Source organism: Mchenga conophoros, linkage group LG3 (assembly GCF_057382185.1).
Source record: "Mchenga conophoros isolate Kocher_MC1m ecotype Shallow Benthic linkage group LG3, M_conophoros_male_GT1.1, whole genome shotgun sequence".
NCBI lineage: Eukaryota > Metazoa > Chordata > Actinopteri > Cichliformes > Cichlidae > Mchenga > Mchenga conophoros.
In genome coordinates this window covers 69,595,767-69,611,803 of record NC_140528.1, presented here as the reverse complement: position 1 = coordinate 69,611,803, position 16,037 = coordinate 69,595,767, and the positions used below count along the sequence as shown (strand labels likewise).

The 16,037-nt window shown below is 45.7% G+C and overlaps 1 pseudogene across 1 annotated transcript; it reads left to right on the top strand.

Moving 5' to 3' along the window:
- The first annotated feature begins 549 nt into the window (after window positions 1–549).
- On the top strand, window positions 550–3,319 carry LOC146580323 (uncharacterized; annotated as a pseudogene). The gene is made up of 4 exons (XR_014891250.1): window positions 550–651; window positions 1,263–1,415; window positions 1,765–1,854; window positions 2,324–3,319. The product of XR_014891250.1 is annotated as an uncharacterized LOC146580323 (transcript).
- The last annotated feature ends 12,718 nt before the right edge of the window (window positions 3,320–16,037 follow it).

Below are 16,037 nucleotides of genomic sequence, written 5' to 3'. Positions count from 1 at the left end.
TCTACATCATCACGGTCTTCGTGGCCAGATTTGTTCTGCATTCCCCGTTTCACATATGATGCTGAAATTAAGCTTGCGCAGGCCCATGTAGCTTTCAAAGAAAATGGGATGGTGCTGATCCCTGATCCAAAGCTGAAGTCCGACATTTTGGAGGGTTTAATCCAGGAGGTAGTCAAGCACACAGTCTACCTCACAGACAGTAAGTTTGACCAAGTTGCAGAGGCACTCATCCTGAAGCATCCATGTTTAAAAGAAAAAGGCTCACACAGTGGCTATGCGGGATGGAAGTTGAGCCTCAAATACAAGTTATCAAACTACCGCACACATCTCCGCAAAATAGGATGTCCTGAAGTATGTGTGAATTCTTTGAAAAATAAGCCAGCTGAGAAATGTTCCCCTGCTTCTGCCGTTAAGCGACCATAGAGGGGTGAAGTGGATTACTGCCCCTCTTTTCCACTTGGAGAAAGTGAACAGTCCCTTGAGAAGATGAGGGTTGAACTCCTTTCCGATGTGAAGAGGCGCAACAACAGAGAGACAGTCATGGATAAAATGAACAGAACATATGCATTGAGAAGACAAGGAGTCATTTTTGATGCTCCCATGATCAGAAATGTACAAGAGAGATGGCCAGCTCTTTTCTTCCCAGCAGAGGTAATTTAAGTACGGAAAAGAGGACAGCAAAAAAAAAATGCATTAAACCTCTCAGGCTCAAATTAAGTTTTTGTTGCTAATGCATAACCAAGTCCCGCAGTGGTACTTCTGAGTAAAAAAACCCCTCATAAAATATGTATGTGGGGTAATCAGGTTGTTAGTTTTTAACTGTTGCAAATCGGCAACGCCTGCCTCGAGAGGATTAACTAGTTGTGTCATAGATGTGTTAATGTGTAAAGGTAGTCCATATGGAAAAGATATATATAAATATTCTAAAGTTTGTATCTGTCTTGTGTGAAACTTGTATGAAAAGAAGAGAAAACAGATATAAGATCCCTTGAAAAATTATATAAATGAAACTTTTGGATACTTACTAAAATAATATATGAAAGTGGCCACTTTCATGAGTAAATCATATAAGCCTTATGTGATTTACTATATCAAGCAAGCCAAATCTGATGCAAGTCTTTAATAAGTTTTTTCTATTTCTTTTTTATATGGGAGTGCTTGACTTTATTAGGATGTGTGTCCATATATTGCATAGCAGAGTCCAGATGAAGAACTATGCTCTATACCAGCCATTATTTTAAAATAATTTCATGTTGTTTCAGATAAACACAGAGTTCAAATGCATCACAACCATGACTTTACAGTCAAGGTTTCTGTCGCAGCTTGACTATCTCTCCTAAAGTCTCCTGAAAGTGTTTGCAACGCAATCAGGGGAGCAGGGCAGGAAGATAAAGGATGTAACTGCCATGATGACAGTAAGAACTTTTAAATTATTTAACTACAAAGTGTATATGCATTGCATTAGGTCAGTAAAAGATTTATACGTTGCATCCTTTGCAAAGCTCAACTTTTACTTGTGAGTACCAATTCTACTGAAAGGACCCTATCATTTTTGTCATGCATTTAGTGTCCCACTGTGAAAAATTTATCTTTTTTATATGATCTGGAAACTATTTAGTCCACTCCTTAAAAATCATGTCAAACTTTTGAAAATTGTTTTGCTGGTGTTGCATGTTGATGACTGGTTTAAAAACACTGTCTTTGATCACTTTCTTCTATGCTACTGAAAATGTATCTATTTTTTTCTTTGTTATAATTCTTAAGGATGACATTGATGCTCGAAGGGAGTCCCTCATCAAAGGACTGTGCTTCTATCTGAATGAAAATCCTGACATCTTGGTGCAGGAGTACATGGTGAGTGTTTTATGAGTAGATTGTGGCTTTGCAACGTTTTTCAAAATGTATTCAGATAGCAATTTAATTCTCCTTGGACTAGGCAGGCCTAGTAGTCCTCTTTAATAATATGGCAAAGAGATTCTAACACTGAGATTAAAACAAAAGGTTAAACTTGTTCGCTACATCGCTTTTGTTTGGAAAAAAAAATTGCCCAACTGTGAGGCTGAAAGAAAATCTAAATTCTTCTGAGTGACATAGCCTGGCTTGCTGGTGGGCCAATGTCTTTCTAACAAAAGACTAATGTAGACCTTGAATGCCCTTCATTTGAAAAAAACAAAAACAAACTTTGTGCGTGTGTGTTCTATTTGTTGTTGTTTTTTTTCCGTTTAGAAACAGATCATGAATGGCAGCAGGACAGGGCACTGCATGTAAAAAAGAGGATTTGCCTAAAAAAGGAATCTTAAAGAAATGTTTTATCTTTAACCAGGACATGACCGAGGCCACTGCACTGACTGCTATAGAGAAAACAACGGTGGGCATTTATGTCTCCAGAGATACGCCAGGCAATGACTGTCCTGATGTTGGCATCATCATCGAGGGTGTGGTGGTTCTTCAGGATTTGGATAGTGTGGCCCTTGCAGTTGCCATGCTTTTTGGACTGTTTTACTCGTTGAACATGAGTTACCCATCACAGCTCCGCTACACCTTTGAGGTCATTCAGAAGGTGGTAATGGAATTGGATGCAACTCAGCTCTCAAGAAAAGCCCAAAATTTAAAGACAAAACTGCTCATGTAAAGAAAGTTCACTGTTGCTCGGCATGTGAGGTGGTTTGCTCTCTCACTTGTTCTCCTGCATTTTGGAGGTTTGATATCAACGACAAATGTTCACTATTGTGTACTTTGTAAATGCCATATAGATGGGGCCTGGCTTGGTTTTGTTTTTTCCTTTTTGCTCTCTGTTCAAGTTTTCTAATTGGCAGCATTTTTAGATTTTGGTTTATTTGTTTTTAAAAGTGAAGAAATGTAGGATTGTTCACCCCAAATAGTCCCATCATGGCTGTGTGAAACAGCATTTTAGGTTTAATTTAGTTGGTCTAAGATTGCTTTGATGGTTTTATCTTTTAAACCAAGATGTTTCAGTATGATCATTGCTGGAATTTTTGAAACTTTTTTCGTATTTGTTAATTTTTTTTAAGTCACTCTATCACTGTTATTTCTGTGGCTCTTTAATAAAGGTTTTGACTTGCAAGTGGTATTTTTTTCTTTTTTTAGTAATTAGGGCAAAATGCATAATGTTAATGATAAGGTTAATAGGTAGGTGTTTCCCAATCCAGTAATTTTAGAATTAATGGTAACTAACATTATGTTAAATTATTTACAATTGTAATTGTTCATTTAATCTTAAAACCTTAAGCAGAATTTTTTGTATTACTGTTCTCTTTCAAAGAGGTAACCTGTGTTTTTCTGTGTTTTGTCAAGTCAATCATGGCATAGATATTAGACCTTTTAGTTTATTTATTTTTTCTCCCCACTCAGGTTACCATCTTGAAAGAAAGAGTGCGATATGTTATAAAGCTTACATTAAAAAATGTGTACTTGATACTAGAATATAATAACACATTGTTAAACGAAGATAACGTGTAGTATTTAAGTGACCAATTAGTGTTGGGTAAAAGTTACTCAATAGTGTTGGATTAAAGTGAGAAAATTATGAAAGAATAAAATATTCCAAGACTTCAAATTACTTCAACAGAACATGTGTCATTCACATTTTATCAAGACAAAATTTATAGGTTTATTGAAAGCAAATAACTTGTGTTAATTTAACACAATTTTTTCATTTGCTGCCAAAGCATCTGTGTGCAACAAATGTCCACCATTGAATTAAGTAAATCCAACAACATATTTTTTTCAGTGTGAGGAGTCTGCCCCCTCACATATACTAATGTGCCACAAACGGGTTGGGGGATTCTCATCGGATGAGAATTCCTCAAAATCGGCGTCCTCCTCAACACAATCCTCTGTCTCAAACACATTCACTTCTATGTCACTTTCACTGTCAAAGACTTGTGCCAAAATTTCATTGACAGTAAATCTGTTCCCAGAGGAATTTTTTTTAGAGAACATAGAGATTGCACAGTACACCGTGCACCAAGACTAATGATTTAAATAGAAGGGGGTCATGGAAGCTTTTATAAGTTTGCTCCTCCCTTGCATAAGCTGTTAATGTCATTGTGAGAAAATCCTACCTACCCGCCACTGCACGAGAAATATCTGTTCTAATTCTGCAGGTGAGTATAGTAGGTCACACACACACACACACACACACACACACACACACACACACACACACACACACACACACACACTTACACACACACACACACATTTTCATATCTTAGTCAGGACATATAATTCCCTAACCCTTAGACTATATCTAACCATAACCTAAGATAAGATAAGATAAAACTTTATTAATCCCTCGGGTGGGTTCCTCTGGGAAATTCGGTTTCCAAAAGCACAGCACCGACAGAAGTTACAGAGTTACAGAATATTATATATATATATATACACATATATAAATAAAATATATAAAGGGGATAAATAGAATAAATAGGAATAAAAATAAAAATACAAGTGAATTGCACATTACCTAATAACCTAATTGTAACCCTGACATTAAAACCACATTTTGAGCCTCAAAAATGCCTTCAAACACATGGCGATGGGCATTTGTCCCCATAATTATTTGATCCTTAGGGGGTACCACACATATCCAAAAAACACTGGAAAAAAATACTGATGGATGAATGTAGTCAATGTGATTGTAAATGTGCATTGGACAAGTGATGTATTAACCAGCAGGGTGAGCTGAAGCACCAGGAATAAACTCTAATCAAATCAAATCAAATCACTTTTATTGTCACATCACATGTGCAGGTACATTGGTACAGCACATGTGAGTGAAATTCTTGTGTGCGAGCTTCACAAGCAACAGAGTTGTGCAAAATACAATAATGTAAACAAGCAAAATACAAGAATGGCTACATCTGAAACTAATAAATATATGTACAATATATAATAGTATATGCATTTCTGGATGTGTATACTAAATATTTTTCTACGTGTATGTGTGTGTGTGTACACATATTTTACAAATTAAATAGAGTAAACAATAAATAAAATATATAAAATAAAATATACAGAGTGAGACATGTGCAAAACAGTGGCGTTACTGTACAGTATGGAGTGCATAATGTTAAAGTTCAGTAGTGAAGCTGAGGTGTCTATGAAGTGTTCAGCAGTCTGATGGCCTGATGGAAGAAGCTGTCTCTCAGTCTGCTGGTGCGGGACCGGATGCTGCAGAACCTCCTTCCTGATGGAAGTAGTCTGAACAGTTTATGGCTGGGGTGACTGGAGTCCTTGATGATCCTCCCCGCTTTCCTCAGGCAGCGCTTCCTGTAGATGTCTTGGAGGGAGGGAAGCTCACCTCCAATTATCCGTTCAGAGCACCGCACTACTCGCTGGAGAGCTTTGCAGTTGTAGGCGGTGCTGTTGCCATACCAGGTGGTGATGCATCCAGTGAGAATGCTCTCAATGGCACAGTGATAGACGGTCCTGAGGATGCGGGGGCTCATGCCGAATCTTTTCAGTCTCCTGAGAAAGAAGAGGCGCTGCTGCGCCTTCTTCACTGTTTTGTTTGTGTGTACTGACCACGTAAGATCCTCAGCCAGATGTACACCAAGGAACCGGAAGCTGCTCACTCTCTCCACAGCAGCGCCGTTGATGGTGATGGGGGTGTGTACTTCTCTGCACCTCCGGAAGTCCACTATCAACTCCTTTGTCTTTGCGACGTTGAGGGTGAGATGGTTGTCTTGACACCAGTGGGTCAGGGCGCTGACCTCCTCCCTGTAAGCTGTCTCATCACTGTTGGTGATAAGACCCACCACTGTAGTGTCGTCCGCAAACTTCACAATGATGTTGGAGTTGTTAGTGGCCGTGCAGTCGTGGGTGTAGAGTGAGTACAGGAGAGGGCTCAGTACACACCCCTGTGGAGCACCAGTGTTCAGTGTGACGGGGGATGAGGTGATCTTGCCCAGTCTGACCACTTGGCGTCTGTCAGACAGGAAGCTAAGGATCCAGCTGCAGAGGGAGCTACTCAGTCCTAGATCCTGCAGTTTCCTGTCCAGCTTCGAGGGAACGATGGTATTGAATGCTGAGCTGTAATCTACAAACAGCATTCTCACATACATGTCTCTCTTCTCCAGGTGTGACAGGGCAGTATGTAGTGTCAGGGCTATGGCATCATCAGTGGACCTGTTGTGGCGGTATGCGAACTGTAGAGGGTCCAGTGAGTCGGGTAGTGCAGAGCAGATGAAGTCCCTGACCAGCTTCTCGAAGCATTTGCTCACGATGGGGGTCAGGGCTACATGTCGCCAGTCGTTCAATGAGGAGATGGTGGAGGATTTGGGTACAGGGACGATGGTGGCCATTTTGAAGCAGGCTGGGACTACAGACAGAGAGAGGGAAAGGTTGAAGATGTGCGTGAACACTCCAGCCAGCTGAGCCGCGCATGACTTGAGGACGCGGCCGGGAATCCCGTCCGGACCAGTAGCTTTGCGTGCGTTCACCTTCCTGAAGCACCTCCGCACATCCTCCTCAGACACAGTGTGCGCACTGACGTCATCCGCGGTGCGCACACTGTCCGGTCTCATGGTGTTCGCTGTGTCGAATCTAGCGTAGAATACGTTTAGATCCTCACACAGAGAGGCCGTGGTCTGTGGTGTGCTGGTTTTCCCTCTAAAGTCTGTGATCGTGTTTAGTCCCTGCCACATACTCCGAGGGTTGTCAAACTGTTGCTCCACCCTGTCCCTGTACTCACGTTTGGCTGCTTTGATCGTCTTCCGGAGTTGGTAATGTGCGTGTTTGTAGTTCGATGTGTTCGCGGAGGCAAAGGCGGTGCTCTGTGCCGCGCGAACATCTCCGTTAATCCAGGGTTTTTGATTTGGGAAGGATTTAACTGTTCTGGATGGGACGACATCTTCCACGCATTTCCTGATAAATCCGCAGACTGAGTCTGTCACGGTATGGCATGGCACACCGTGGAAGGAGTGGGGAAGGAGGACCCAGGCGCGGTGCTCTATGTACAAACAGTGTTTATTTACAGAGTGAAAACAACGTAACAATAAATCCCCGTGTTCTCCCAGACTCCCGTGTCGTGTCTCCCGTGAATAGTCCGTGTGCTCTCTGCTCCCGTGTCAGCACCCCCCGGTGCTCGCTGCTCTCCGTGCCTTCCACGCTCTTCCTGCGGGAAACAATAGCGCAGCTGTCAGGACACTCAGAAATGGCAGGCATACACTTTCTGACTAAACTTAGACAGTGTGACTAACGTGGAGTCTCATGCAATGATCCCGCGTCGGTGGGAGCTCCAAGACTCTCTTAAGTAGCTCCCCCGACGAGGCCTGATCAGCAGCAGGTGTGTGGCTTCGGGTGTGGCCAGTCCCCTTGCAGGGCCACACCCTCCAGGCCTGACGCCGCCTATAAACAAGTGCTCAGCCACCCACACACACATATACACAAGCACAGGGAAGGGGGAGCAACACCAAAATACACAGCAATAACAATAATAATAATAATAATATAATACATGACTGCTCAGCGATCCTGGGTCGCCCAGTCCCAGGACCCTGACAGTACCCCCCCTCTAAGGGTCGGCTCCCGACGACCCCAAAACAAAAACAAAAAACAGCACAACCAACCCAGGGCGGGCGGCGGGGGGAACCAGGACGGAGGGCCAGAACCAAAACAAGCAAAAACAACAAAACCACAAACCGACCCAGTCCACAGTCTCAGAGTCAGGCCGCGCATCCCGCAGCGGTGCAAAAAGAAAACGAAAAGACGCCACAAACAGTCACAGGCGGCCCATCAACACAACAAGAGAGTTCAGGGGGCCTACCTCGAGCCCAACGGCGGTGACGTAGCAGCTCCGGCGGACGGCCCCGGGTCCGGCAGCAGCAGCAAAACAGTTCAGGGGGCCTGCCACGGGTCCGGTGGCGGCGGCGCTGCTCCTCCGGCGGCCTGCCACGGGTCCGGTGGCGGCGGAACGGTTCTGGTGGCCTGCCACGGGTCCGGTGGCAGCGGCGCTGCTCCTCCGGCGGCCTGCCACAGGTCCGGTGGCGGCGGAACGGTTCTGGTGGCCTGCCACGGGTCCGGTGGCGGCGGAACGGTTCTGGTGGCCTGCCACGGGTCCGGTGGCGGCGGCGCTGCTCCTCCGGCGGCCTGCCACAGGTCCGGTGGCGGCGGAACGGTTCTAGTGGCCTGCCACGGGTCCGATGGCAACGTCGCTGCTCCGGTGAGCAACAGCGAGGCGTGGCACCAGGTCCATGACGCGCCGATCGCTGACGTGGACGCACCGGACGTGGGCGGCGAGGAGGCCGCGCTAGACGTGGAGGTCCCTCCGGTCCGCTGACCTCCGGCCGAGCGGGACCCTCCTCGGCCGGCAGCGAGAGCTCCTCCTCAGCCGGCAGCGAGAGCTCCTCCTCGGCTCGCAGTGAGAGCTCCACCTCGGCCGGCAGCGAGAGCTCCACCTCGGCCGGCAGCGAGAGCTCCTCCTCTGCTCGCAGCGAGAGCTCCTCCTCCGGCTCGCTGAGCTCCTGAGCTGGCAGAGCGGGCTCCTCCGGCTCGCCGAGCTCCTGCTCGGGCATGCTGAGCTCCACAGCTGGCGATGCGGGCTCCTCCGGCTCACTGAGCTCCTGCTCGGGCATGCTGAGCTCCTCCTGCTCGCTGAGCTCCTCAGCTGGCGGTGCGGGCTCCTCCGGCTCGCTGAGCTCCTGCTCGGGCATGCTGAGCTCCTCCTGCTCGCTGAGCTCCTCAGCTGGCGGTGCTGAGCTCCTCCTGCTCGCTGAGCTCCTCAGCTGGCGGTGCGGGCTCCTCCGGCTCACTGAGCTCCTGCTCGGGCATGCTGAGCTCCTCCGGCTCGATGAGCGCCTCAGCTGACGGTGCGGGCTCCTCCGGCTCGCTGAGCTCCTGCTCGGGCATGCTGAGCTCCTCCGGCCCGCTGAGCGCCTCAGCTGACGGTGCGGGCTCCTCCGGCTCGCTGAGCTCCTGCTCGGGCATGCTGAGCTCCTCCGGCCCGCTGAGCGCCTCAGCTGACGGTGCGGGCTCCTCCGGCTCGCTGAGCTCCTGCTCGGGCATGCTGAGCTCCTGCTGCAGCTGGACGAAGTCTGAGGTTTCCCGAGCTTGCACTACCCCCCGGGCTTTACGCAGGGTGCAAAGGCAGGCGGAAACTCCTTTGAGCTGGCCGAGGTAGGGGTTTCCCTCCAGGATTGCCTCGATGGCGTTTAACCCCACCACTCTTGCCCTTGTGTTGGTGGTGTGAGTTACCCAGTCCATCAGGCGTTGGACGCGGGTGAGGCCGCTCTCTCCGGACAAGGCCGCTGGAGTGGGCAGTGGAATGGAGGCTGCTGCTGGTGGAGAAGATGGCTGAGCGTGTGATGTGGATGGTGAACAGGATGAAACGGTAAGCGGTGAGGTAGATGTCGCGGGGCATGATTCAGCAGGTGACGGCTGGATCACTAGCCGGGCGATAGGCTGAGGTACAGCGACCAGCTGGGCCGCGGGCTGCGCTTTGGCTACCGGCTGGGCAGCTGACCGTATAAACATAGCCCCAGAGTAAACAGTTGAGGTGAGTGACGATGAATTGTCCATATGACTCACCACAGCCGGCTGTTGAGATGTCTGTGGATCTAGCTGCGGTGAGGAACGCTGGCGGCGCGAACGTCGTTTCCGTGTCGGCGTCGGGGCCGGCGTCTCAGGCAGTGAATCCACCAGCTGTCCGAGCTGGTGGGCAGCCTGAGGAGGAGAGTGGAGGTGGAGGGTGGAAAGCAGGAAGTCCAGGACAACTGAATTAAGGGAGTCCACCAGCCAGGGGAATTTAAAAAGCATCTCCTGCAGCCGCCTCTCCACGGCGTGACGCAAACCTTCCGCTGGCTTCTCCCACCACACCTCACATAGGTGGTACACTTCGTCCATAACTTCCCTCCTGAGCCTCTCCTCGGAGACCGCTGGGTCCATTAGAGGCGGGATCATTCTGTCACGGTATGGCATGGCACACCGTGGAAGGAGTGGGGAAGGAGGACCCAGGCGCGGTGCTCTATGTGCAAACAGTGTTTATTTACAGAGTGAAAACAACGTAACAATAAATCCCCGTGTTCTCCCAGACTCCCGTGTCGTGTCTCCTGTGAATAGTCCGTGTGCTCTCTGCTCCCGTGTCAGCACCCCCCGGTGCTCGCTGCTCTCCGTGCCTTCCACGCTCTTCCTGCGGGAAACAATAGCGCAGCTGTCAGGACACTCAGAAATGGCAGGCATACACTTTCTGACTAAACTTAGACAGTGTGACTAACGTGGAGTCTCATGCAATGATCCCGCGTCGGTGGGAGCTCCAAGACTCTCTTAAGTAGCTCCCCCGACGAGGCCTGATCAGCAGCAGGTGTGTGGCTTCGGGTGTGGCCAGTCCCCTTGCAGGGCCACACCCTCCAGGCCTGACGCCGCCTATAAACAAGTGCTCAGCCACCCACACACACATATACACAAGCACAGGGAAGGGGGAGCAACACCAAAATACACAGCAATAATAATAATAATAATAATATAATACATGACTGCTCAGGGATCCTGGGTCGCCCAGTCCCAGGACCCTGACAGAGTCTGTGTATTCATCAATGTCCCTAGCAGCCACGTGAAACATTTCCCAGTCCGCGTGATCAAAACAGTCCCGCAGCGCAGACTCCGATTGGTCCGTCCAACAGTGCACCGCCCTCCGGGTTGGAGCTTCCTGTTTCAGCTTCTGCCTGTAGGCGGGCAGGAGCAGGATGGAGCGGTGATCTGATTGGCCGAATGGGGCGCGGGGGAGGGCTTTGTACGCATCCCGGAAAGAGGTGTAGCAGTGGTCGAGTAGCCGATCTCCACAAGTGTTAAAATGGATGTGTTGGTGGAGTTTGGGTGAGACTTTCTTCAGGTTTCCCTTATTAAAGTCTCCGGCTGTGATAAACGCTGCCTCTGGGTGTGCGGTTTCCTCGCTGCTGATCGCGCTGTACAGTTCCCTGAGTGCTCGGTCAGTGTCGGCTTGTGGGGGAATGTAAACAGCCGTAATAATCACTGCTGTAAATTCCCTCGGTAGCCAGAATGGCCGGCACTTAATCATCAGGTACTCCAGGTCCGGTGAGCAGGAGGATTTGACCAGGTGCACGTTCGCATAATCACACCAGCTGTTGTTGATCATGAAACACACACCACCGCCTCTGCTTTTCCCAGTAAGATCCTGTGACCTGTCCGCGCGATGCACGGAGAACCCCGGTAGTTGTATTGCGGAGTCCGGTACCTTGTCCGATAGCCAGGTTTCTGTGAGGCAGATCACGCAGCAGTCCCGCATCTCTCGCTGGAATGAGATCCGTGCCCGAAGCTCGCACAGCTTGTTCTCCAGAGACTGCACATTAGCCAGTAATAAACTGGGTAACGGTGGTCTGTTAGTGCGCCGTCTCAGTCGAACCAGAACGCCAGATCTTCTCCCTCTGCGTCGGCGTTTGCGGCCTCCAGGGCCAGAGAACAAAGGCGTCTCAGGTGAGATGAATGGGGGGTCTGCAAACGGAGCGTCCGTGTTGCAAAACTTGAACTCCGGAAAGTTATAAGAAAGACCGTCTTTTATGTCCAGTAAGGTTTGTCGGTCGTACACAAGGAGACATGTGCTACTCGCGAAAAAATGAAGGAAAAGTAAAATTAAACACAGAAAAAAGCTGTTGCTTGGGGGAGCTCGCGACAAGGCTGCCATACTCGGCGCCATCTTGTACATCATGCTATTAACTATCTGTTATTGTGCTATTTATGTAAAGTGATGGGAATAACAGCGTTATAAGTAACGGCGTTACTTTTTTCAGTAACGAGTAATCTTCTGATTAATTACTCTTTCTATCGTTACAACGCCGTCAAGGTTACTAACAAGAAAATGCGGGGCAGTCACGTTACTATTTTTCAACAAACAGACAGTTGAAGCTGTCTTCAGCTTACCACACCTTATATCAGTTGCACCGAAGTAGCTGTCTACGTAAGTAATCTGGGCGCTACAGCTTTGTGCAGCTGCGCTCCCACGGTCGGCAATCACTTTCTGGCAGACGATCACTTTTTGGCACAACACCTGGGGTTAAAGGGGCAAAACAATCGCATGGGTGCTGCTGTTTGGCTGAGGAAGAATAAAGTAGCCGTGGTTAACATGACCACTTCAAGATGACAAAGCAACAAGGTGCTATATACCTATACTTATTTGATTTTGAAAAGTGTGCAGCAAAAATGTAATTTATCTTCATGCTTTTTATCATACATTCTGTAGAAAATACAATAGTCACAAGTAGAGCAGGGCAATATGACCAAAAATATTTATCACGATATACATTTGAAAATTTGCGATAACGATATAACTGACGATATAATTGACACGAGACAAAATACTTTACAACTCCGCAATTTTATTAGTGCAAAGAAAAAACATCAATGTATTTTCACTTAAACAAGCAGCTGTTTTTGTCCATTAAAGTTATATAAAAATGTAACAGTGCAAATGCAAATTCCTTGCTGACAGTTTAACCAAAAGGCATTTCCAGTGGAAATTGGCCAACCTATCCTCAGCATAACCATGTATAACATCCACAAAACTTAAGGAGGTTATACACACACAATACAGTAATATTATGTTGAAGCGCAGTACGTATCACTCCGCGAGGCTCCTGCCTACGACAGTCCATCAAGCGGTGCGGCTTCGTAGCTTAGCAAAATCGTACTGAAACATTTTACAGATTTTCGAGCGCCATGTACATAAAATTGTTTCGAGGTCAGTAAACACAACCAGAATTCATACATAAGGCACACGGGATTATAAGCGGCACTGTCGATTTTCAGAAAAATCAAAGGATTGATTTTAAGTGTGTTGTATTTTCCAAAAAAAACGGTAATAACGACGGCCCGCTAGCATGCTCTACCAAAAATAGTGCTTTGTTGTGTATCTGACAGACGAAAGCTAAAACAGTTTCACACCACTGAAGTTGCAGCATTTATACAAACCAATTCTGGTTCATCCGTTTCATTTATGATCCACTTTCGCCCTTCTCATTCGCCGCCATGCTTTTTCCGCCATGTGCGTATGAAAACAAAGGCACTGCGCATGTGCGTTTTACCCATATTTTATTGTGATATTTCACTTTCTTATCATTGCCCAACATTATACCGGTATTACCGTGAACGGCATGATATGGCCCAGCCCTAGTCACAAGTTGAAAGTCATAGGCTAATTGATGTCCATCAACATTAAACAGCTCAGATTAATAAACCTATTGTATAATCTGTAGCGTTGGAACACAGTCTGACAATGAGACATCAATCAAATGTGCAGTGACAAAGACAATGAACTTTATAGCATTTATGTTTTTGTTAGTGTTCTGTCTGTGTTTGTACAAGATTAATGGCTGAAGCACCACAGATCAAGTGTTTGTGTGTAAGTGTGGGTTTCACTATGTCTAAATGAGAAAGGCTAAGTATGTGAAATGTTTTTGCTTTTGTTTTTTCACCATGGTTGCAGCAAAACATTCCCCTAGTCTTCTTCCTCTTCAGTAATCTTGGTAGTCTGGGCAGTTCAGTTTCTTTTGTGTCAATTCTATTTTTACATCTAATGGTTCAAAAGATTCTGTTAAATGATAGAAGGAAAAACTTCAAACAAACTTCAAACAAATTGCAGCTGTAAGCTTCTGAGAATAATTTATTAGGTTTGGTTTTGTATATGTCAAACATTTTGTTTCATGTCAGCAATTTCAAGCTACCTTGTTGAAAAGTTATTAACATGTTAATATTTGATTGGAGAAATTCTGCAGCATGCCCATTAAAAAAAAAAGTTTATTTTTTATACATTTTCTCATACATGCAGATAATACAGCAATAACTTTATTACCTTTAATGTCACAGATTAAACAATGTCCATCAATATGTATTAAGATTAATAAACTCAGTAGTGCATGAGGATTACTGAGTATGACTATGACTGTCTGACTGTCAACAGACTTTCAGTCTGTTGAAATACTAATCACACCAACAGTCACAGTTTGGTGTGAAGACATTTTCCCCTTTGTTCCCCTTCAAAATATACTTGGTGAAAATGTGTGGGTGTGCTGGACACTCCCCATGCATTTTTCATTTGAGAAAGATATGTACTGATGGAGGCTTCCTGTTCCATTATTAGTTTAGCTTTTACTGAAGCTGCTCTGAAAAATAGTCTGTGAATGTGGCACCAATGGCATGTAGCTGACGTAGACCGTGACCTTTAAAGCATTTATGTTTCTGTTACTACAAAAAATATTAATATTCATATTAATATTTGTTCATTTACCCAAATGTTATTATTAATGTTTATAGTTACTTCTCAATAACATTTCCCTCATATTTTTAAGATTTTACAATAATTATTTTGTTCTCTTTGTTGCCTTTGTTTTGTTCACCTGATTTGAAAAATAACCTGTTTAATTACCAGTGTTGGGTAAGTTACTTTAAGTTAGTAACTTAGTTACATTACTAGTTACTTCTATCAAAAGTAACTCAATTACTTCAAGTTACTCGTTACTTTCAGAGTAAGTAGTTACTTTGGAAAGTAGCTTTGGTTTTACTCAGAATTCTCTTGTTAATGTGTTGCTTCCGTAACTGGATACCCAGCAAGTTTGCCAGTCTTCTAGCTTGCTTACTTGCCACAAGTGCACTGTGCCACCTATAGAAAGGAAAAAATAATGTGCACATTTCCACAAGAGAAATCCCACACCTGATTCTATCCAAGCCTCCTTTTTACATCCAACACAAAAACTGCAGTCGTGGTGCTTTCGATTGTACTCAGAACTCGGAAATTCTGACTTCTGAATAGGAAGATGTAGGTAACACCAGACTGCAGATGAGCTGCATACAGAGCTGGACTGGGACAAAAAAATCATCCCGGGCATTTTGACTAGAGACTGGGCCACCATTATAGGAAAAATCATAAAGCCTTTGAATGAAAATAAACGCTGTTGTGACAGTGATGTACACTGTTCTGATGGTATATATGTATCAATCTATCAATTCTTTGTTGTAAGATTCAGATAATTATTTTTTTAAAAGTGAGACATTTTAAATGAGAATAAGAAACTATTTCCTTGTGCCCCCCTTTCCCTTTTAATGCCCTACATGGACCCCTGGCAACACTTTGCTAGACCCGCCCCTGCACAGTTACCAGCTGTCAGCTACTTAGAAAAGGATCCTGGTGTTATTTGTCTCTCAGAAACAGTTCATAACTTCTCTTCAACTCATTCATGTCACCTAAAAGGTAAACCTGTTTCTCCATCACAGCTCCGATGATTCAGTAAGGACATCTCCTGATTTCATCTTCATGTTTCCCTCTCACCACATAACCAAACCGACATCATGACCAGCAGGTTTACAGCTGTGGCTCCAGCAAACATCAGCTGATAGTAGAAAGTAATATGAAATAAATTCTAACAACAGCTGATCAAGCTTAAAAGTGCTGCTGTTGTTTACCGCGACATCCGCTGGTTTCCTCTTTCTGGCGCAAAGTGGGCGATAAATAAACGAGAGAGAAAAGCCGATCAGCTGATCATTGATCAGTTTCATGATTGAAGTAGAAACAGGAGAGGGAGGGTGAGAGAATGAGAGGAGAAGAGGCAGCTGACAGCGTAAAGATGCAGAAAAACTCCAGCTTTGTGTCTTTTTCCATTCTAGCTGAAATCCGGGACAAACTGTGTTCCTTTTCACCTCAATACGAAACGCGTAATATTTTCTCTGAATACGAGGCGATTCCGTTTTTTACGGGACGGTTGGCAACTCTAATAATTAACCTTATGAACAAAATAAAGTTCAACATCAGTAACATAGCACCCACCCAGCTGTAGAAACTCCATCATTCTAGCACGCAGTACGAAAAAGTCAGCATAACGAAAATAAACTCCACCTAAACTTGGTTCATATCTGACCCAGATGGACTGCAGGTTATAACTTCTTACCTGAAGTTCAGTTCACCTGACACTCTCGGACCAGCAGCCACTTCGGGTCTCTCCTCTTGCTTCCGTTTTCCTTCATCCACCTGCTCGCCTCCAACACTTGCTAATGTTATTGAATCTGTGGAA